We start from the raw sequence: 24388 nt of genomic DNA on the forward strand, positions 1-24388 counted from the left end.
ACTTGGAAACAGGGTCTGAAAGACTAATGTGAATGACTTCTTGTTCTGAGACTAAGTTACTAACGGTACCATGGCAACTAGCAGCAACAACAAAAACTCTGTCATAAGAAATGTAATATTATTATTGCTTGGATGTAATCATTTCTGGTCTCATCAACAGAAAGAGGCCATACACTATGTGTCACGTGGAAAGGCCGACACACCAGTGTCACGTGAAGGACGATATTCTGAATTTGATACAGGTCATGTAAACGGCGTATTCTGGTTGGATAATGGTTCTGAATAAGGCATTTTTCTGTAGCATTTTCCGATTAAGACGTGGGTTATTCCGGCATTCTTTGGACATGTATACAGCGCATTCGGAATATTGCGTCTCAATCGTGGTTCTTTCTGCAGTTTACGGCCTCTTGCCTGTTTACGGTTTATGGTCAGCTCTGCGAGTTGCTATGGTTACTGTACACAAACCAACCAGCCAACCGTTTGCAAGGCTGCAGACCTGATAAGGACACACACAACCACTTTTCCCTCCAGGTTTGTTTATTATTTCAAAACAGCGATACAAAAGCAGTTGAAAAATATGAAACACAGCCACTTTAAACATTATCAAAGACTTAACAGGAACTTAACAGGTTTTTGGATATGTGCACACATCGCTACGCATCAACTCCACCTCCGTTGGTAAAATTTTGCACAGCTACATTTAAACGGGAATAGTGCAACATTCACTTTCACTAGCCATCTAAACAGCTTTGTCAAAATATCCACTTTTAGGAATAAGGAAAATAATAAATGTAGTAAAAGGAATATTATGTGCATGTAAACGTAGTCAGTGTGAGATCATGTCAGCTATTCATTTACAATGAAAAAGGGGAGAGGGTGGCTATTAATAACAATGTGTAATATGATCCCCCTGCCAACATGGTGGGACAGACTGTGTGTGCAACACTGACGGTGTAGGGAAGCTGGGCAATGGTTTGAGGGTGTCTAGCGCATGAGGATGATGTAAGAGAAAAAAAAAAAAAGACTTCTTGTTTGTGGTTTGTAAAGTTCTGGGATTTACAATAGGAAGTTGATAAATTGAGCATTAATATGTATACATTTTCTAAAGAGGTAGATGTTGCATTAGTATGATATAATAATAGTCCTATTCAATCACATTAAAGGGGCCCTCCATACATTTAGTATTGCACTTCCCTAATGTGGGGGACTTAGAAAATACACAAATCAAAATCAATATCTGTGCAGTAGAGGCAGATATGGCCTGACTTTTATTCCATAATATGAGTCAAACTCACACGGTGCTACATTTCCTATATTAAAAAAGTACTTGTTTTATTTTTGCTGTCTTTATAAATCTCAACCCATGCATTTGCAACATTGCAGGTTTAATTTAACCATAGAAATACAGCTAGGATGGAACATCCAGTTTTAGTATGATGGCAATGCAGCAACACTAGATTTAGAACACTCGACACCTTAGGGTCAGATGATACAAAGTCAAGCTGTACAGTTAAACATTGTTCACACCCACAGAAGGCAAGGGCAAAATAAAACATTGTTAAGGTCTGTTTAGAAAGGCACCAAAAGACTGTATTAAATTGCAGTATTATGTAGACATTGTAGCAATCTCCCATTATACCTGTCTCACATTAAACCTCTTTTTATATACTTTTTTATTTCCTTTTTCTCAGCTGTCAGAAAGTGGGTGAGTGATCTGGCGACCTGCTGACTGAAAAGGCTTCCAGTCGCACTTCATCATCTCTGTATCAAATATTTTGTAAAGTCGCAGACAGCCGCAGGGTTCGACATTTTTCAAAGAGTCATTAGAGTACGTGCTGACAGAGAGTAGAAGACACCTAACGACAAAATACAGTTACCACCTTTCTGTATTCAGCTTCAAACATCTGGAGAGCAAGGTTTGAAACGACACTTGCACTGACATTTCCTCTCAAATATTTCCAGATGTGTGACTATATCTGTGTGTGTGTATAGATGTGTGTATGGGACTCTCTAACTGTTGCATCTCTGAGGTATTAGCACCCCCCTCTGGCAGTTGCACTAACAGACCTTATTGCTTTTGCATTATTACAAGTCCATCTTTTCCCTCTCAACCCTCCTTCACTCTTTTTAAATCGACTCGAGCAAGATGAGTAATGACAAGCATGTGTACGGTTTGTGCCGAGTTCAGTTTGTGTGCTGTTGTTATGGTGACCGGAGGGTTGCCTCACACAGCTCGCTTTGGCAGATGAGAACACACAACACAGCAAGTATATTTCATGTCGAAGATTGGATGAGTTATTCAAATTGAAGCAAATTTATTTGATCCATCAGTCCCAATCAACGCAGATTTATTTTCTGTTTGGTTTAAAAAGAGTCCTTGGAATTTGTCATGCAGGCATTTAGAATCTACCTCTCAGAAAATGGACAATGAAAAGGTACAGGCTAGGTTTTACTACCTCAATTCATGAGTTAAGCGGTTCAAGATGACATTACAGTCCTTATTGCTTTGTCCCTTTACAATAACGATTGAGTGTGTTCTGGATGGAGACAAGAGACTGAATGTCACCTCCTCCGCTCGCAGAGGGTGAGAATGTGAGTCCATGCAGGCGCTAATGAGACCAAAGGGCTCCATCGCAGGAAGACAAAGATGAGGGGGGATTGCAAGGTGTTCTGGAAAAAGAGAAATGTAGGTGAGAGAGCAAGGGATGAAGAAAAGAGGGAAAGGTAATGGAAGATGAAGTGAAGGAAGATTGGCACAGTGAATGAGGGGGTGGAAAACAGGAGAATGTGCCTGCTTGCAGAGGGATTTGAGCAATTATGTTTTAAAAACGGCAGCCAGGGATGGATTGGCCAAAAGATCGAAGGCAGGAATATCCTTTGCGGAATAGGTTGACCTCAGAATTGTGAATGTAGGAATTTTGACAGCGTGGGGAAGCATGAGTGATCAGAGAAGGTTGGAATAGCAGAAATTCACCAACAGAGGAATAAAAGCAGAATGTGCGAGAAAAGATCTTCCTTGTTGAACATTCACCAAAGCTTTATCTGGGGACACATCATATAACACAAATACACTAGTCAAGGTACAGTAGTGCCAACCCATGGAGTAAATACCCGTTTTTACGGCGCGATAACGTGGGTTAACACTGCAGGTCACTCTGCAATGACGCATGTCAAGGCACTGCTGGTGTGTAGTTTACATAGACAAAGACATTACCTTACTTGGTGTGGTAGGCTACGTCGTAAAACCTTACCTTGAATGCAAATATATTGTTTACTTTATTAGCGTCTTCTAACAGGATATTTACAACCTGGTCAACTTTTCATTATGAGAGAATAGAGTGTGTTTAAAACCACCTTGTCACAACCAACTCGTGTTTTGCAGCCAAACTACGAGTACATCTACATGCACTGGAACTGTTGGGTACTTGTAAATTCTCGAGTGTGGTCTAGACCTACTCTATCTGTAAAGTGTCTTGAGATAACTCTTGTTATGAATTGATACTATAAATAAAATTGAAGTGAATTGAATGCACTCTAATATTCCACCATTCGGATTATGAAAGAATTCCAAATTTGATACAGGTCATGTAAACATCATATTCTGGTATTATTGGGGTTTTAGAGGCATTCTTTGGACATGTATACATCGCATTCGGAATATGCGTCTTAATCGTGTGTTTTTTTTTACTGCTGGCTTATGGTCAGTCTTGTGCGTTGCTATGGTTGCTGTATGCAAACCAACCAGCCAGCAGTTTGCAAGGCTGCAGACCTGAGCAAAGGAGAAACACAGCTACTTTTTAACATTATCAAAGACTTTGATATCGACAACTCCGACCTTTTCAAGAAGCTGGTTGAGGGAATGAAAGTGGGACGCTGTGTTCGCACGGTCCAACAAGTCCGCCATCACTGGTGAAATCATAAAAATCTTATTTTACATGGCTACATGTAAACGAGAATATTAGATGAATGCTCACTTTCATTAGCCATGTAAACAGCTTAGTCTGACTTTTTTGGAACAAGGCCAAAAACATATATATATTATGTTTGTGGTTGTATAATATTATGTGCATGTAAACATAGTCATTGTTCAATGCCTCAGAGCTTTATTCCAAGTTTTGTAAAAAGTACCAAATACTGTTTGTCCAGCTGAACTTTAGAGTTATGTGTAAACTTACAATATTTGGAGATATATTTCCAGTTAATAGAATGGTGCAGCCATGAAAACATGGTCTTTGGTTTGAATATTTCACCCGTATTACACCATACAGATGAGATATAAGCATAATATGTTCATTTGAAAGGAAGCATAATGGATTTCAGCTTTGAGGCTTCATGGTGGTGGCTGCTTGTTACGTCCATGCTGACTATCCTGCTGACTATCGATGGCCGTCCACGTCTTATATCAACCTATTTGTTTGTTTTTCTCTTCTAAATCACATCAACCGACTGCAGCTGACCACATTTGAGATTCAACATGTTTAACACAAGAAGTGTTTGACTAGGAGTTTATCACATCTGAGTCATGGAACCCAATTCACAACCCCACACATTGCCACCTCCCACCAGGACCGGTCTGGCCCTGGTGCCCCATCCCTCGCTGTCCCACACCCACGGCCCGTATGTTGGCTTAAATGTTGCTAAGTGTCTCCATACACAGCCAACACTCTCTCCTACTCTGACACACACACACACACACACACACACGCACACACACACTTACCTACACCAACATGCCCAAAAGTTTGTAACAATCACAGAATAAAATACACACATACATGCCAATCTCAAATATTTAAATGTTCAGATAAACACGAAAATATATATATAAATCTCAAACACACACACACACACACACACACACACACACACACACACACACACACACACACACACACACATCTCTTGATAAAGTGGTGGGTTGGGTTGGTGTCCAAGCAACCAGCGGGCAGAAAAGAGTGTCCACTCACGCACACATGCACACAGCACAGCACATGCACACATAAAGGTTATTTGACATAAAATTGCACATCATTAGCATTTAAGGCCTTGACGTTTCCAGAAGAATGGGGGAAGGGCGTGTGCAGCGGCTGCAAGGAAGCCAGATTCTTTACAGTTCACAAGTCCCAGTCTTTCACGTGAGACACTTTGAACGGCTGTCAGACTTCACCTGTCTTCCAGGACAGCCCTCAGTTGTGTATGAAAGGGAAGTGCAGTTTGACTTCATGAAAGATTCAACACACGTCAAAATAAGACTCGAGGCCTGAACAAGGCAGTTCAAAAACAGAAAGAGCAGTCACAATGAAATAAAGCATGCTTTACCAAAGTGTTTTAAATAAAAAAAATTACAATTTACCTTTGTAGCTTAGCAGCTAATTAGCATAACTTGCCGAGAGAGGCTAATATTTTCAAGTTTGATGATTTCATGATGAAAGACAAAAACATTCAGAACTTCAAATAATGCTGGTGTACAGTTTAATTCATTATTTCACTCAAATGTCTGAAGACCTAACTTATGAATGGAAGATTGGAAATGACCCAAATGACCCCGCAGATTTGCTTTACTGAAATTATTGATACATCTCATATTAAAGGGATCTATTAAGACCAGTCTTGCAAATCATATAAAGATATGACATCCCTTTCTGACACATTCTTTTTTATCTATACAAAAGCAGATGTCACAAAACTGATTGCAGATTCTGCTCTTGCAATGCTTAATATAACGCATGAATGATAGATCCATTTTTTATTATATTTCTGGTTTATTTTTCAGTCACTTATTCTATTTTATTTTACTTTTAAGGGAAGGCTATAACTGTGCTAGAATATATCAAAAGTCTTCATGTTTTTGTGTGTTTATCATTTTATATTTTTGTGCGTCGGTTCTATTTCAAAATTGTTAAAGTTATCCACACAAAAAAGAAACTGAGATGGTGCTGCAGAGCATTTTACAGTTGTCTTGTATTTGTATATTGAGGCGGTGGTTTTAGCGTGATACTGCTGCCTGCTGCCAACATTTCTAACTGCTTCAGGCTGCTGCGCACTTGGTTTTCTCCCATCTTACTTTTTTCTCACCCGCATTGGCACACAGGGGACAGCATTTGCATTCATCATGATTATTTGGCAAGTTGGTGAATACAATGTGAACATAGTGAAATGCAAAGAAATCGAGGTCTTTCATGGGCCTCAACTGCTCATCTTATGAACATTTGACGACATCTGTGCCAGGACAGACTCTTGCTCTAGTATACTTGAACTGTGAGACTATTAAGTCTCTGTCAAGAAATGTCAATATGAAAAGACTTTTTGACAGTTGGCTGACGACTGGAGGATGAGATATTGCTTAGTAACCAAAAACATGACAGACTGACTGACTTCAGACCTAACAGTTGGTGTGTGTAGGATGGGTATATGTGCTGTACTAAGTGTGTGTGTGTGTGTGTGTGTGTGTGTGTGTGTGTGTGTGTGTGTGTGTGTGTGTGTGTGTGTGTGTGTGTGTGTGTGTGTGTGTGTGTGTGTGTTTGTGTGTGAGCTGTGTTAATGCGTGAAGCAGGCATGTGGAGAGACACAGTGAGAGAAAACTTGCAAATGTTTGAGGCGGAGTCTAGGGGCTTAACCTGCAGGAAGCCTACAATCAAGAGACTGAAGCAGATGGTTGTGGAATCAGAGGTACAGCACCAGTCTTTTTTATGGCATGTAACAATCAGGGAAACGTACGGTGGCCATTAGGGCTGGCACGATATGCCTTTGTCCTAATTTGATTATTTCACGATTAATGGGTGCTGATTTGATTTGTATTGCGATTCCATAGCATTAAGTATTGTGATTCTCTTTAACTTCTTTAACAAAAACAAAGTTAAATAATACACTTCTAGAGACAATATATCATGAGACATTTCTAAAAACTGATTTTTGTAAAAGATGCAAATGACGTGTCAGTTAGTCAATCTGACATTTATTTCATTTGTAAAGAACAACATAACATGGATTTTCTGGATTTTTTGCTTTCGGCCTGTTTAGCTGGAAACAGATATGATGTAGTCGCCGTCAATGGTACTGTATAAACACTCTGGTGAGTCACTGTTAAAAATAAAATAAAAATAAATTCACAAAATATACAATTTTTGAATTGTTTCCCACCTCTAGTGGCCATGATTTGATATTGTCTGGAAAAATACTGGGGTGAAAAACATAGCCATTGACCCTAATGCGGGATTTGCAGAATGGTCATTATAAACGCATGAGTCTGACTTCCAGATCTGGTTCACTGGAAACCTTAAATGGTACCTGAAGGCTACACCCACGAAAGCAGCTGTTTTCCCACATTTAACCAATTGCATGCTGGGATGAGTTCTAGGCTAAGGAATAACTAGAAACCTATTGCAAAAGAGTGCCTGCTTTTGTGCAACAAATGTTGTATGGCAATCTTTTGAAAATCCTCTGAAAAAGCAATTTTTCATGTTAAAAATGTCATGTTTCCAGCTGCTTTTATGTACATTTTAATAATAATAAAAAATGTACAAACCATTAGCATCATCAGCAGATGAATCTATAATGAAAATAATCAATTGGAGTCTTATACAGAACCAGCTCCAACTCAACAAACTACAACAGTCTGGGACATTTATTCTTTACTTCCTTACTTTGCTTACTGTGCTTTGAGTGCATATTGCTGGTTATACAATACCTTTAGCATATTCAATGCTAAGGTATTAGCCCTAACTGAGAACATTTTAATTCCCTTTACCTCTTTCATCTGTGTTTGGGCTTCTCCAAGACCCAGATCAGGAATTTATGGGCAGTTTTGAGAAAGAACATGTTTTTAAAAAACACTTTGAATTTGAGGGTATTTACCTTCACAACTAGTTGTTGAAATATTAACACTTTACTTGAAGTTTTTCTACATAACACCGTCATGACACAGTCATGACGCATGAACCCTAACCCTAACCCTAACAATAACCATACTTGTCATGACAAAACCGAATGACCCTTACTAAAAACCGTTTGACTTGTTTATAATGTTTTATGACACGTTCATGTCACTGTTACGTTGAAAACTTTAAGTTAAGTGTAACCCAACATTCTTTAATTTCCGTTTGCCTTGTTCATTTTTTGATTGTTGGATATCTAGCAAAGCCCACCTTGCTTAGTGTTCCAGATTTGCAATAATCTTTTTTCATTATCTCTCAAATTAACAGATACTCTTCCCCCTTCTATAAATCCCCTCAAAGCATGCACATCCTGCTGAGCCAACCCCACAGTCATATGCTTCAAGACAAAGACATCCCTTTCTTTGAAGCCTTATCGTCTTGTATTTATTTAATTTTTTACAACAAGTTGAATTAATGTGCATCATTTGTCCAACTGTTTCATCATTCTCCCACACACCGCTACAAAACGCCCCAGCCATTTTGTGCTGGGATTAACGAGCTGTAATCAATACCTCTGCAGGTTTCTGGGCAACACCTAATGTGACAACCCTTTTAGGCCATTATTGCACATTGTAATTGTGCCCTGGCTAACTGGCCTTGTGGGGAAGGTATAATTGAGAAACTGTTGGTAATTTAGAGCAGTTATTGTTTTATGGATGTCTATCCCCAGACCTGCTCTAGCTGTGTCTGACTGCAGGGAGACAGTGGAAGCAGAGGCACAAATCGTAAATACGACAATGGCTCGGGGAAAGGAAAAAAAATGTTGAGACAAGTGATGGGAATGTGCACAGCGGGATAATTCATCAACTCCGACATCTTTGACTACATCAGTTTGAATATGAAGACGGTAGCGTTTACCAATGGTGTGCCTGATGAAAATGATGAGAAACCCCCAAACGATCCTTAATGTCATGTTGAGAAAATTTGTCATGTAGTTCAATGTCATGTGGGATTTTCCCTGTTTTTATGACATGGTCCAAAAGTTTAAACAATCCTTGATTTTATTCAGTCTCATCACTCATCACAGCACCAGACACCACCGGGATGTGATTAGCGAACCACGCTGCGGAGTCACGACCGCCTGATACATTTCGACACGGCAGGAGTATTTCAGGAGACCAAACGAAGCTCTGAATGACTCCAGTCAACCCGAGGGAATATGGATCTTGACTCATCATCATTTTAACTCAAAATTCACTCATCCGGATTGATCAAAAAGTTGTAACTGAAAGACCTTAGGCCTTCATGATTCAGGGAAAAATATGAATCAGTTATAGTGGTCTGTGCCAGGTAGGAGCTGGTCGCCAGGAGCTGGTTAGGACTGTGCGGCAGGTCACAAACACACTGAACTGCACAATCAATAGTACTACTCGTACAACTACAACAATTAATAATACTAATCACTGTTATTATGAGAAACGTGAAATGTTGTATTAAAAGTACCACAGATCCACAGATCACTCAACTGGTCCAAACAACAGAACAGATCACAGTAGAGGGGTTCAGGACCAGTAATGTTAGTACCCTTTGTGCCAGTAAGAAGCTGGTCATGACCGCTGTGCCACTGGTCGGGATCAGTGTCTTTAGCGCACCTAGTGGTTGTGACCACTGGTCTGTGCCAAAAACCAGCTGGTCCTGACCACACAGATCTTCGTAATCAATAACAATATATCTGATATAGTGTATTTTATAGACAAAAGCTTATGATCTCTGACATTTATCCAGCTAACAGTGCTGCCAAAACCACAGGAAAAGGGAGAAAATACTGAAGGCGCTTTACAGACCACAGGGCAGACCACTGGTCCCTGCCAGAGACCATGGTCCCGGGACAGACCATGGAATCGACTACAGGTCTTGCTGACAAATTGGTAGTACCAAACATAGATTTTTTTTTTTGGCAGCTATAGCACATTCCGCATCAGCACAAGCCTGTAAACATAGAGGCTTCAATGAATAGAAAATAAAGTACATGCTGGCCATTTAAGTACAGTAGGCTTCCAACAATAGTGACATATAACACATTAAACTTAATATTGCCTTGATACAGGCTCGGAACTAATTAAACATGTTAATGTCAATGTCAAATGCTTTCAATAAATTAATCGAGGAGAAAAAAAAAAGAAATCTAAGGACTTTAAAAGTTAAATCGTGAACAGGAGTGAATCGAGACCGCAATGTTATAACAATTTATCGTGCAGTCCTAATGTATGTTGAAGGCATGTGTTTTTCATCACGGTTAAAATATGGAATAACCAAGAACCAAGATAAATAACACAAGTTACCCTTTTAATAAAGTGAGATATCTGCCATTTACATATAAAACCCTGAGCCTACGACGATGTGTTCACATAAATCAGTCAATCAAATTTTATTTAAATTGTAAAATCACAATTCAACATGGTCTCTGTGCACTTTACATAGAAATAACAGAGCAACAAGACAATTAAGCAGCATTAAAGCAGTAATAATAAGCAATACAAAACCAGCAACATAAGAGAATAAGTGAAACTTGATTGTTGTGCAGAACCTAGGAAGGAGGGTGTGTTATGGTTGGCTGTAGTATGAGTAGAGGTGGGTTTTCAATCTAGATTTAAAAATGTCGACTGAGTGAGCTTCTTTAAAGCCCAGTACAGACCAAAGATTCACAACGAGTTTTAAAAAACGTTTTAGACCGCGGCAGGTAAAAGAACCAGCCTGTCTCAACTCGACTCAAGCCAGCTGATGGTTTCGCTGCGACCCAGCTGTTCAAGTCACAGCTGGTTTTAAGAATATGAGCAAAATCACTTGTTTCAATAGCCAGTAGAGAAGTCAGCTGGTAAAGTCAGCTATAAACTACAAAAATACAATTATCCATAATCCATTTCATTTTAATGTTAAAAACAGCTGGTCAAAATGGAGTTTTAGACGGAGCCTTTAAAGAAAGCACCGGAACGTTACATGGTCAAGCTCGATAGAGAGTGACTGAAGCCCAGCGGCGTTGGAACAAAGCAGTGAATCAGAGAAATAAATGCAACTGTAGCAAGCATCTCAATATCACTAACGTTATTCATATCTATATTTAGATGAAACAAATGACATAGAACACTGACATTAGAACGGAAGTACAACGAAGCGTTGTTATGGAGATGATACACCGTCTCGTTTTGTCGCATTGGTGTGAACTGGCAGGTCTTAGAACGCTGCAGACCGGCTTGTTTGGTCTGACCTGGGATTAACATGTAGTGGGAGGCCATTCCAAAGATCAGGGCCACGGAAGAAGAATGCTCCATAACCACCTGATTTTTTTTTGTTTTTGTTTACTAGGGGAAGGACCAGGATACCAGCATCAAGGGAGCAGAGAGTGTGTTGCTGGTGGATAGCCTATAGTGTAATAAGCTCCAATAAATAAGGTGGTGCGAGTCCATGCAGGGCCTTATATGTTTAAAGAAGAACCTTAATATCAGCTCTAGCTTACACTGGGAGCCTTTTGCTGCTGTAACACTATAATTTCCCATTTTATTGGGATCAATAAATATCTATCAATCCATCTATCTATCTATCTATCTATCTAAGAGTGGCAAGAACGGGTGGGGTTATATTTTCTAGTTTTTGTCAGGATTCTGGCTGCAGTGTTCTGAGCAAATTGATGGCCTCATGTCGCACAATTTGGAAGACCAAACAAAAAGGTTGGGAAGACAAAAATGCATGGATTACAGTTTTCGCATCACAAAAATGATGAGATGGGTTGCATTTTTGCAATGTTACTGAGATGGAAAAATGCCGTCTTGGTAATAACCTTGATAAAAGACTGGAATGTCAGGCGAGGATAAAAAAAACAACACCAAGGTTTTTGATGCTCGAGCTTTCAGAGATAATACAACCATCAACATTATTACACAGATTCTTAAACGAGTGACCATGCTTGGCTGGTCTTACCACTAAGAGCTCTGTTTTATCAGCATTCAACAGCAGAAATTTCATACCCATCCAGCTTTTTTTATATCTGATACACATGCCTCTAAATTTAGGAGTTGGGAAAGGTTGTTTGGCTGTACAGGTACATGTAGCTCGGGATCAGTAGCACAGCAGTATTTTAACAGAAATTTAACAGTTTATTTGCTAATAATGTCAGCAAGATCTTTGTAAATGGGAACAGTAATTGCAACAATTTATAAGGGCATAATAATCACTATGATCTTTTTTCATATTGTTCATTGTAATAGTAGGGCTTTTATTATTTAATCACAGAAACAAGCACAGCAGAAAGCATTTAAGGGTGTCACGGTTTAACAAGGGAGGGCAGGGTTCGTCTCTCTGTCAAAAACAGTCTGCTTTGTACGGTTTGTCATTAGCGCTCCGAGCTGACTGTCTCTGTGTTTGTAATGGGGTCTGATGCCCTGCGCGGCTGGCCTGCACTTAGTGCTGTTAGTGATTAGACCTCGACCTTTAATTTCTGCTGCAGAGTCGGTCTCATCATGTCGGAATGGCGAGGGGGGGGGGACAGGGTAAGTGACAGAGAGGGTGGAGGATGAGACAGGAAAGACGTCACACATAGATCAAAATACAGGTGAGCACCTTGTGAGTTTGAGGGTGTAAAGGGGGAAGAATGTCTATAAAAGAGGATTGAAGAAAAGCACAGACAGGCAGTGAGTGATGACTGCAGGCAGGTGAGATGGCAGAATGATAAATAACAACAGGCACCTGGTGGAAAGAAGATGGAGAGAAAGACAGTCTCTGTATTCTGCCTGACTGATGGTGTCGCATGTTGAAACCCATTAACACATTTCTTAAAGGGGAACTCCACCAATGTTTTCACATCAAAGTTTACAGGTGTCAGTGAGTACTGTATGTGTCACAAAGTGTAGCCAGCTAGTGTGTTTTTCATATTTTTATTGTGTATAGTGTAAATGTAAATGTGCTGTATTTATATAGCGCTTTTCTAGTCTTAACGACTACTCAAAGCGCTTTTACATCATACAGGATACATTCACCGTTCACACACATTCATACACTGTGGCCGAGGCTGCCGTACAAGGTGCCACCTGCTCATCAGTTAAACACTCACACACATTCACACTCCGATGCGCAGCATCGGGGGCAACTCGGGGTTCAGTGTCTTGCCCAAGGACACTTCGACATGGGACTGCAGGGCTGCAACCACCAACCTTCCGATTGGCAGGCAACCGCTGAGCCACAGCCGCCCACAGCCACAGGTGTTTTGCTTTTGGTTCTTTTCTTTGCTTGCCTGGCACAGACACCAAGGACGCTCTGCAAACACACCGGTAGCGCATCTCCTAATCAGGTGAGATAGGAGCTACATTATGTGTTCTGAGGCTGAAAATGGGGGATGGAGATGGGAAAGAGACCCGGGGCCTGTTGCACAAAAGTAGAATAAAGATATCCGGGATAACTGAAAAAGCGCAGCTTGACTTAGTGTGATCCGCTCATCGCGGCTTAATCGGTTGCACATTTGCTGAGCCAGGATGAGAAGGTGAAGCTATGTCAAGCCAGGTGTAGATAGCTGGGATAAGTGCACGTTCACAGCTTTCTCAACTAGACCACGGTATCGATCACAGATTTACTGATGCAGAAATGGAGAAGACGCGTGCGGCATATGTTTCACCTGCTGAGCAGTAGCTTCTAATGGAAAGTAACGAGGAGGTGAAGCATAAAATATGCACAAAGGGAAACACGACTGTTATTAAACGTAGAGAAAAAGCCCAACAGACTGTAGCGGACCGACTGAATGCGTAAGGATTTAAAAATATTTACTTAGTCTACTAGTTACTGCACATTTTTACAAAGTTCTAGGCTACACTGTGTTTTAATTGCTTTGGATATGCTTGTTTTATGTGTTGGTTTTTTATTGCTGTATCTGTTTGTGCTAAGTGTGCTGGTTTTACTGTAAAGTGTCTTGAAGTAGCCTACCATGTAAAGTACTATATAAATAATTTTAAAGGACCTAAAATGTCTTTGTGATATATTTTTAAAAAGGTTGTATAAAGCCTTTTATGTCACCAGAGAAGTCAGCGCAGAGTTTAAGAAATTGAGAAAATTTAAGAAGATGATGTCACTGGAGTCTGCGTCGCTTGAGGCTGAAGACAGGTTTGAAATTTAAAAAATCTCTCAGGGGGTGAAGTTGGAAGAAGAGTTTTCCACACCTCATCTCTTCTCAAGGCGATATTAGCCTCTACTTACATAGCACACTCAAATCTCCAGACCAACTGTCTGAGTTCAAGTTGCATTGTGGGTTACGAAGGCACCAGGTTTTGACAAAGAAGAACAATACATAGAGGAAAAAAATTGACTATATCTCTGCTTCTGTTGCATTGAATTTGATTTGTTTTTGTGTTTATTTAAAAAAAAAAAATTAAATCTAAGACCATTTGCTTTCCAAAAAATGCATGGTCATGTAATGCCATACAGAGCATGTGATTTGAAACACTGGAGCTGAGGCCTGAACTTGAGAGTCTGAGTTCATGTAGTGGCTGTCATGTGGCAGATGATTTTAATCAACTCGAAAGACAGAAGAAACAGAGGTATAGAACTTAAGAGCAGCAGAATAAATCAAATGGGGCACAATGACTCTGCATTTTCATTGTTTCTTTTTCCACTGACTCATCCCTTTCAATGAGCACATTCATACACACTGACACAACAGTCTCTCTCTGTTGATCTCTGTTCTGTCCTTCCTCCATCCGTCCACTCTTCTCTCTCCATCCCTTTCTCTTGGTTACTTCTTTTTGACTTCTCTTCCGTCCTTCCCTTCCTCCCTCTCGTCCTCCTTCCTTTCTCTCCGGCTGAATCCTCAGAGTTGTTTTGTTTGGGAGAACTTCCTTTCTGTGGCTCTTTCTTTTCCCCTCACCGGTCTTGTGATGAGAAAACAAGAACTACCCTATTTTTGTCTGCTGTGGGGAAAACACACACACACACACACACACACACACACACACACACACACACACACACACACACACAAAAGCACAATCAAGCACAATCAAGCATAGATTCACAGACAAATACAGAACCGGTGCTCTTCTATTAAATGGACATCAACCAAATTCACATGTCATGCATAAAGAAAGCTTGGCTTTGTATTCAATCTGGTTCCTGTTTGTCAGTTAGGACTTCCATATTCCCCAGTATGCAAACCAGTAGTGTAGTCTAATGTATTGTAGTAGGTGTGTGTGCGTGTGTTTATATACGGAATAAAAATAAATATATATATATATATGATAATTCTAAACAGATTTCTGTACTTTAAACATCTTGGAATTCTAGTTGAGGACATCAGTTTTTATAGTGTTGGGCTTGATTTTGGGCCCGATCAAATCTCTAATATGCACATGGGAATTATGATATGAACATGTTCGTGCAGGTCTTTCTTGTATTGTTGTCCAGTGGATGAACCCCTCGATTACCCCTCAACATACAAATATCAACCTTTCTTTTTTTTAAAGGATAAAGCTGAGACGGTATTTTTGTATTGTCAACCATCTCCATGGTAAGACCAAAACCAACAATTCCTTATTTCCTCTCTCGGTTCTTCCTAACTTTCTTAACCAGTTTGTCCAATCAGATCAGGACTCTTTGGTTCCTGCTGATGACGTAAATCTTCAAAAACTGTTAACGGATAAGCAAAGATAGAGTTCCATTTTTAGTTTATTAATTTATTTTTTCATGGTTGCATCACACCATCAAAGTATTCTACATGTCTTGTGCATCATTTTATAGATATTTGAGTCTCTGGGTTTTGACAAAGGCGGGTTTGTACTTACCAGTGTGCCATCATTGACGTGTGAAGGGTTAAAGAAAGTACACACATGGACATTATGAGATCTTTTATTAGCCCTTTGTAAACGTAGCATTTTGTGAAATTATTAATAGGGTTATGGGGGGTTAATGGGAAGCTCTGTACTGTGGCAGTGTTTTCTTCTCTGTAAGGGGTCCTTTTCCCACTTCCGTATCTATAGTTCACACACACACACACACACACACACACACACACACACACACACACACACACACACACACACACACACACACACACACACACACATAGATGTGAAAGTGTTTTGTTCCTTGTCAGAGTCAGAAAATGTTATTATTAATTATAAATATTATTATTTTATAGAGACAAAGAAAAGATATGAACTGTCTTCAGTCATTGTTCTCGGTGATTAGTCAAAGTTGGCGATCCCTTGTCTGTTTGTAATGTTGAGAGCATTTCCATAAATCCCAGCATGCTAATCAACATATGGCCTCCCAGGGAGCCAAAGATCATCAACTGACTCATGCATCACCCACTGAGAGCTATTTGAATAACATGACATGTGAGTTTAGAGAAAACAAGTTGTTGTTTTTCACTTCATTTTACATTCGGTGATGTATTTGGTTTTGCCAAAAATTGGCACAAACACATTTCCTTTTTATTATACAAAAGGGAAGTTAACCCTCTCTGTCAATACTCTAAAGTATAAAATGAATTACAATAAAGCCAAAAGGAAAGAAAAAAATCCAGTTTAGATTTGTATACGTAAGAAGGTGTGGATGATTGTGTATCTGTGTCAATGTCAATCCAAAGAGTATTCTCTGTTGCTCAAATGCAAATGACTGTGTGCTTATTTGCATACTTTAACAACAGTGTGCCTATTGTTTCAGTGAAACCAGCCGGTGAGAGGGCTCATTTCACTCAGCTGGTTACAGGTGGAAGAAATTTAAACTGTGTGAAGATCTGGTTTTAATAGCAGCCATGTTGTGTTCAGCAACTCTCATACATTTTTATAAATTTCTTTTTTTAAATGTGCATAAAGATCCAATGTTTTGTTTCTGTCCACTGCCATTTTTTGTCTCTTCGGCTGAACAGATACACCAACTTTACCAACACAGCCAAGTGTAAAGATCTCATTTAGCAATATTTCAATTTTCTTTTTTTTTATTAGCAATTTTTAAACTTTTTAAGTGCAAATTTGCACAAAAAACAGGTGGTTGGAAATACACTCAATGAATGAAAGAAGGTACATGGGGGTGTCAATGAAATGGCCCAATTGGGTGAGGTCCAGTTGTGTTCTTAAAACCCCCAACAAAGCATAAGTAGACTTTACATTTCACAATTACTGTTTCCCGTCAGCTCATTTATAGATTTCAACGTTTCCGACTGCACTTGAAGGCAGCTCATTTCACAGGGTAAGAGAGAAAAAGAAAAGAGACGAGCGAGACAGCGTAGAGTGCTTTGTTGTTGTAGAAAACATTTATCTATTACACAAACCCCCAGGCAGTTCAGTGCTTGAGTTTCGTTTTTTACTCTTAATTTGTTAAAAAACTTTATTGTGGCAGCAATAGAAGCAGTCATGTTTCCTGTTTACTGTACGGGACTCCAACCCGGTCTCACGCCAGTGGGAAATGGTCACGTTATTTAGATTTATTGATTCATGGGCATGTCACAATTTCTAGTTTATTACGTGTACATGTCACGATTTTTGAACGTGACCATTTCCCAAACTGCCATGACACTGGGCTGCTCTGGGGGACACAGCAGCGAGGAAATGAAATGCCACACGTCGCCGAGAACAACGGGACTGACGGAAGGAACTGCAACACGTGGGACACGTTCCCCGGTCTCCAGGGTAAAAGTCCTGTGTTGTTTTACCTATCCACCACCCCGACCAACCTCCCTGCATGGATTTTTGGCTTTTCAATAATACTCGCTACCGTACTCGTTCTGTGATCACGAAATAGGCTTCCCATTGAAATGCATTACTTCAAAATTTGTAATCAATACACAAAAATAACAATGGGACCTGTACAAAAATCAATAGATTAAATAACGTAACCATTTCACAAACTGCCATGAGACTATGCTGGGGACTCTCACATCGCCTCAAACCTTAGCTCAAAACACACCCACAAGTCTGATTGCCGGTTACTCGATTACTTACTTTACTTTTTAGTACTCTTCAAAATGCATACAAAAAACATGCCACTTGGCTTTAGGAAAGTGGCATGTACTGTATGTTTTCATCCGCTGTATACAGCGTAGACATACATGCGGATAGCTCAAAATCCATACCTATAACATGCCACTTGGCTTAAGAAAGTGGGCGTTTATGTTTATGCTGAGTCGTGATGTCATGTTGGAGGAAGGGTTGGAAAGTTAATCTGCATTTTACCATTTCAGCAGTCTGCACCGTTTGCCTAATGTCTGGCTGTTTTTTTAAATTGAGGCAATAAAATCAAACTACAATCAAAAGGGTTTGACACTTTCTCAAGGGCATGTGTGTATATGCTAGAGGATGTGTCTTTGTGTATTTGTGTCAGACGGGAGACTCCTTGACTCAGGGTCACAGACCTCACAACAAAAGTCTAATTCATGCCCAAAGATTTGAAAATCTGCCTCATCATGAGTTAGAGATCAACCACAAAGTCACAAGTGTTATTCTGATGAAGATTGAAGCACAGTTCAAAGCACAGTTCTAAAAGTCATGAGACTCACCACACATTTAAAGGAAATTACCAGACAACTAATTGTGCTCAGAGTGACTCATTTCAAAACCATGCACAGATCAAAATAAAAATAAAAAGTTGTTATAAAACTATATACTTTTGAAGAATTGCATTCATATTATATTGTACGTTTGGACTTTCTGACCATCTTGGCAATTTATAGTCTTACAAATGGAGGAAAAACACACAAATTCAAACCAAGGGGGGGTGAGCCTGCCTCCGCTAGCTCCTCTGGAGCGTAGCGTAGCTCCTATGGCGCCATTTTTATGCTACCTAGCACTCACCGGCCATTAGCGTTCCATTGACTACCATTCATTTTAACATCACTTTGACAGTGAATAACTTCACATATGAAGCATTTAAAGACTCTTTGTCCATTGTTTATTTCTAAAGCAACACGACAATGTATAAAAAGGCTCCATTACCTTGTATCTCACGTTATGGCTCCTTAGCGTTTTTGTAAAAATAGACTAACGATTGTGTCATAACCACGCGACATACTGTGGAATAGTAGAGGTATTACTGAACAGTACAGAATGAGCTCGCTGGCACTTTCGACTTACATTAGCTGTTTAGGTTTCATTACTAATGTTAACTACCATTTTAGTTCTAGCCTGTGCCTGTGTTATCTTAAGAAATGGACCTTTTAGTTTTCAGGTGTGTCGATGTAGACGACTGACTTTACGATTGCAGGCTAATTATTTTTTACCGTACCTCTTTAAAAATCTGAAATGGTCGTATGGAAGATCAGTCCTGTTTTCCTACTTGTATCCATTTTTTATTGCATTACAGGGCAACATTTCTTTCAGCAGGACAGACAAGAGAAACTGATGGATGGTTTAACTTTATTTGAAGCATCGCACCCAGCAGCACAGCTCCTGTTGGCTCCCTGTCACTAAATTTAAAAGAATTGGCTTGGGCATGGGGGTGGGGGTGTTTTGGATCGTGTTGTGATGGAGAGAAAGAAACAGGAGGAGGGATTTGCAGACCGGATAGCGCGGTGACATCAGCTTTGAAAAATGTGTGTGTGTCTGAGTGTGTGCCAGTGTCTGAGAAAAAGTGGGACAGGAAGAGCTCTCACTTTGTTCTTTTTTACCCAGGACCAAATGTCAGAATGTGGAGAACAGAAAACAAGAAAAAAAGCTGATTAAAGAAAAGTCAAATATCTTTAAAGTCAGTAAATGCAACAGTGTCATGAGTGGCATGTAGCATGTTCCCATTCATCCATTCAAGGTGTAGGGATCCTATGCTGTATACTATTATTACTGTAATTGTGGAAGGTGGTGAAAAAGCTCCAGAAATGCCAAACATTCAAAATACAAAATTCATGGCCATTCATGACTTTGTTTTTGCGGCCCTGGGGCCCCATGACCCCTCCACCAGATGAACTCTAGACAGTGCAACCAGTACGCCTTTGCTAGAATAATACTTATACTACAGGGGTTGGGTTGGGTTGGGTTGGGTTGGGAACCGGAGGGTCGCTGGTTCAAGTCCCCATACGGACCATAGTATGGTGGTGGACTGGTAGCTGGAGAGGTGCCAGTTCCCCTCCTGGGCACTGCCAAAGTGCTCTTGAGCAAGGCACTGAACCCCCAACTGCTCGGGTCGCCTTACCATGGGCAGCTCCCTCACTCCGACTAGGGTTGGGTACCGAACCCTGTCCTTTTACAAGTACCGACCGAATCACGTCGGTACTACAGAGGATTGGTTCACGTAAGATCAAACAGTGCCAAATGTTGGTACCTGAGAATAAAGAGCTTTTTATGGTTCTGCAGATGGCTCCAGCTTTCGCTGTAGCCTACGTAAGTGGCCTGATGTTTATATTTGTGCGCTGGTGTGTGCGTCAAGCCGGCATGTGTGTGTGTGGGGGGGGGGCTCTGCCGTTCTGTTGAAGTCACAGTGGGACACGGCAATGCCGGTAAAGTGTGGTTACAGTTTTTCAAAACCTAACGCAGACACCATTCACTGTGACATGATATTGATGGTGAGGTGGAAGCAGTCGCGGTGCTGTTGACATTACACTTCCTCTGAGATGAGCAGATGAGTCCCTGGGGACTGACTGACAGGCTGAGGCTGCAAGGCAAGGCAAGGCCACTTTATTTCTACAGCACCTTTCAGCAACAAGGCAATTCAAAGTGCTTTACAAGAAACAATAAAGAGCAATTAAAAACAGTCACGATGAAAATAAAACAGGCTAAAATATAATAATATACAAATACAAGAATACAAGTTACAGTGTGTAAGAAATTAATAATCATTCAATTTAATAGGTTGAAGGGACGGAGAGAGGTTATTTTTTCTGTCAGTGTAAAATATTCTAAATAAATAACATAATGTTCTAAGTAAATAAGTTTGGAATTATTTTTACAACTGAAATAATAGTTTTGTAATTACAGAGGGAAAGTACCGAAGTACCGGGAACCAAATTTCCCATATCGGGACTAGTAAAGTTACCCAACCCCAACTCCGACACCTCCCCATTGTGCATGTGGGTACTGAGCATCTATGTAATTCAGGCCTCTGTGTGCAATGTGTTTAATAACAATATTTCCCCCTGCGGGATTAATAATGTATACAGTATTATTATTATTATTATGAACAAAAATATATAAATTTGAATTTAGATAAGAAAAGAATGTATGTGGATGTCCAGTGGTCTAACCCACGTAAAAACCTAGTGAAACAACATACTCCACAATAGAAACATGAGGTAAATGGAAAGATTTACTGTTAGCTATACAAATGACAGAATCATCCACAGTGCATGATATTTCAATAACCGCTTCATACACTCTTCACGATGACGGCGATGGGTTGTTAACATACATTCACAAAGACGTGTAGCCCTGCAACAATCTGTCACAATAACAGCTTTTGGAAGTACCATTCATGATAGATAGTAAAATATTAAAGTTGTGGGAAGTTTATATGGCTTAAACTTTATGTTTCATTCGTCCCCGCATGCTGTTTCATTCGTCCCGTCCAGGAGGGACAGATGAAACATTACGCACGTCCCACTTTTGCTGTAATGACTCCTGAACGGTTTTGTCCAAAGCTGAAAATGCAACGGTATTTGACAGATGACAGGTGACAAAATATTAGCTTTCAGTGCAATACGACTGCTTTGTAAATGACGTTTAATTAAGTTACAACTGTTCCAACTCCCCAGTACTGCTGCTATAATTCCCTAACACATATGCAACTAATCGAATTCCAAAAAAAAGTTGACATGCTGTAAACCTCTGTCCTCCAATCAATACCTCTGTCCTCCAATCAATTTGGAGTGGATGGGACTGTCCTCAGGTCCCTTTCGAATCAATTTGAAAATAAATGTATGCATACGGACCTCTTCTGTGACCGTTGATGTCATCCACATAAAGTTATTTCAATTTGAATCTCAATTCCCCCCCCCCACACACACACACACACATTTTAATTCATCTATTTACAAATTCACTCATTGAGTGGTTTATGTAGGGAGTGAGCCGTTGTTTGCAATAGACGATCTCTGGACGAGAGAGAGAGTCTCTCTGATGAGAGAGAGCAAGAGAGAGAGAGAGAGAGAGAGAGTCTCTCTGATATGAGAGAGAGAGAGAGAGAGAGAGAGAGAGAGAGAGAGAGAGAGAGAGAGAGAGAGAAAAAGGCGTTTCCACGTTTCAGCAGCCGGTGACTGAGCAGCAGACGGCCACAGAGCGGACTCACGATCATCCGGATCATTTCTGTTTTTATTATCTACATAAACCTGCCTGACAGTTCCTCTCACCCGTGTCCCCTCCACGGCCGCGTGTCCCCACGCCGATGAAACAGACTCCAATCCATCACAGAACGACTTGAAACCGCAAAAGTGAACCGAGATTGGCCGAGTGGACTTTTTTTTTTCTTCTTTTTTTTTTAATTCCTGCAGCACGTCTGTCCCGTCTCATTCCCACACAGCTCCAGAGGAGATTATCTTCCCGCATCTCTCTCCCTGTCTGTAGCTGACTCATATCTGCTGCTCTCGGGGTGAGTAGTCTAACCTACATTTCTTTTCAGCATTTCTCACTGCTCTTTTTGTGTAGGCTTTTTTATATTAATTTTTTTAATTTTCATGTCTTAACGTCCCGGGTCATTAGTTGAGCCGTTTAGGGAGTCCGTCACCCTCCTCTATTCATGGATATGGATCATTTCTCTCCTCACAAACCGTTACGTGATAGCCGTGTGAGAGACTCGCCTACTTCATTGCCTGCCTGTAAAACGTAGTTTTCCGGCTTGTTATTGGCATCAAAAAGGTAAATTTAACAGAGGGGGAAAAGTTGAAGAAATGCCATTCTTGGCCCTTTTGGGTATAGAAATGTATTTATTTATTTTGCAGATGAGATTCATTCTAATGGTCTTTTTAGACACTTATCTTCGAAAGATTTGACCAAAATAGCAGAAAAACTAAAATCAATGTATTTGAAAATAGAAATTTTTCCTTGACACGCAACCTATCTGTAAAGTGCTGTGAAGTAACAAACCATGTGACATGTACAATGCCTCGTTGACTTGACACAACTCAGTCATGAACTTGGCTGTTAAGTGGCAAGTTGGTGAATTTTCCCATTCACAAGAGGGCATTTAACACACCATCAATTAAACTAATTGGATTGGGTTTCGTGTTGCTGGAGGCACTCAGTAGCCTATTCAATGTCCCTTTCGTTACTCCCCAGCCAAATATTCCCATAGTACTCCCATTGGCACTATATGAGTCTCCTTACATTGTCTGTAATGTTTTCTACAGGGTCATATCTGTATTTGTAAGGATAACTGCAGACAGATTATCAGGAATGTTTTGCCTTTAAAAACCACAAAACTCTGCATGCAATAATATACTGCCGTTGACCAGCTTTTTGTGCGTAGGCCTACGTGTGTGTGTGTGTATGGGGAAGGGGTGGGTCTTTTATGAATGGATGTGTGTGGCCGGCCAACACTATATGTGTGCTGTGAGGGGTGGGGGTGACAATAGCTGGTTTATATCACCTAATAACCCTGTATTGTCTGGGTTTTATTCCCCTGATTGTGTCATAAAAGCATCCATATAATGGCCTACAATGTTTTTTGCTCAGATTCAATGTAGAAGACACGATTAAGAAAACATGAAATTACATTAAGACCAGGTATGACAGAAACACTGAGTTAAAGTAGGCCTGTTATGTAAAGTTTTGACATTATGTTAAAGGTAGAAAGACATTTAATACCTTTTTTTTTGCCTTAAATAGTTTCTTAGGAACTCATATTAGCGTGGCAGCGTTAAATATGAAGCACTAAAAATTGTGATTTGGATACATTTACAGGTTTTAATGTATTTTGCAATGCAGATACTCTGTTTTGTGTTTTTGTCTTATTATGATGATTATTTTCCTGCTTGGTCCATAAATCTTGTCTAAAATGTCAGAAAATAGTGAAAATCCGAAAATCATCACAATGTTACAGAGCCCAGGTTACGTCATCAACTTGCTTGTTTGGTTTGACCAACAGAGATGTTACCATAAAACAAAGCTAAATATGTATATATATATATATATATATATATATATATATATATATATATATATATGTATATTTGCACAACAGTGGCAAACAAATCATGAGTTGTCAGAACAATTGCTTTTCTAATTGTTGCAACGTCCTTTCTCTTGCATCCTGACCCCGAGTGACACACATACTGTACATACATCTACATCTAGTGTGTGTGAAACTTGTACAGCATGACAGCTGTCAGTTCATTTCCTGTGAGGCTGCATTCCAGTCATATTATCCATCCACAGTGTGCACGTTTTACAAGCCGCTAAACAATCCCGGTACAGCAGAATAGAGTCAACTTTATTTTTTGGAAACAGTAACTGCTGTTGTAAATTTGGAGTCTTTCATGAAGTGCTAGTGTTCCTGTAATCTGTTTTTGTTTGTGTAGTTTTGCAGGTTTATGAAGACATCTTTGAAAAGTGGGTTAAAGT

General features: G+C 40.0%; 1 protein-coding gene and 1 long non-coding RNA gene across 2 annotated transcripts in view; one reads left to right on the plus strand and one right to left on the minus strand.

The window, feature by feature from the left end:
- Positions 1-19894: 19894 nt before the first annotated feature.
- Positions 19895-23312, minus strand: LOC116706946 (uncharacterized). Its single transcript, XR_004336372.1, has 4 exons — positions 23301-23312; positions 22433-22440; positions 21920-21924; positions 19895-20053 (listed from the first exon to the last, which is right to left on the minus strand). It is a non-coding gene; the product is annotated as an uncharacterized LOC116706946 (long non-coding RNA).
- LOC116706941 (astrocytic phosphoprotein PEA-15) overlaps positions 22058-24388 on the plus strand; it is a 52650-nt gene continuing 50319 nt past the window's right edge. Inside the window, exon 1 of the mRNA XM_032544017.1 lies at positions 22058-22418. The gene's annotated coding sequence lies outside the window, so the exon portion shown is untranslated. The remainder of the gene's footprint in view (positions 22419-24388) is intronic.

Source organism: Etheostoma spectabile, chromosome 19 (genome assembly GCF_008692095.1).
Source record: "Etheostoma spectabile isolate EspeVRDwgs_2016 chromosome 19, UIUC_Espe_1.0, whole genome shotgun sequence".
NCBI lineage: Eukaryota > Metazoa > Chordata > Actinopteri > Perciformes > Percidae > Etheostoma > Etheostoma spectabile.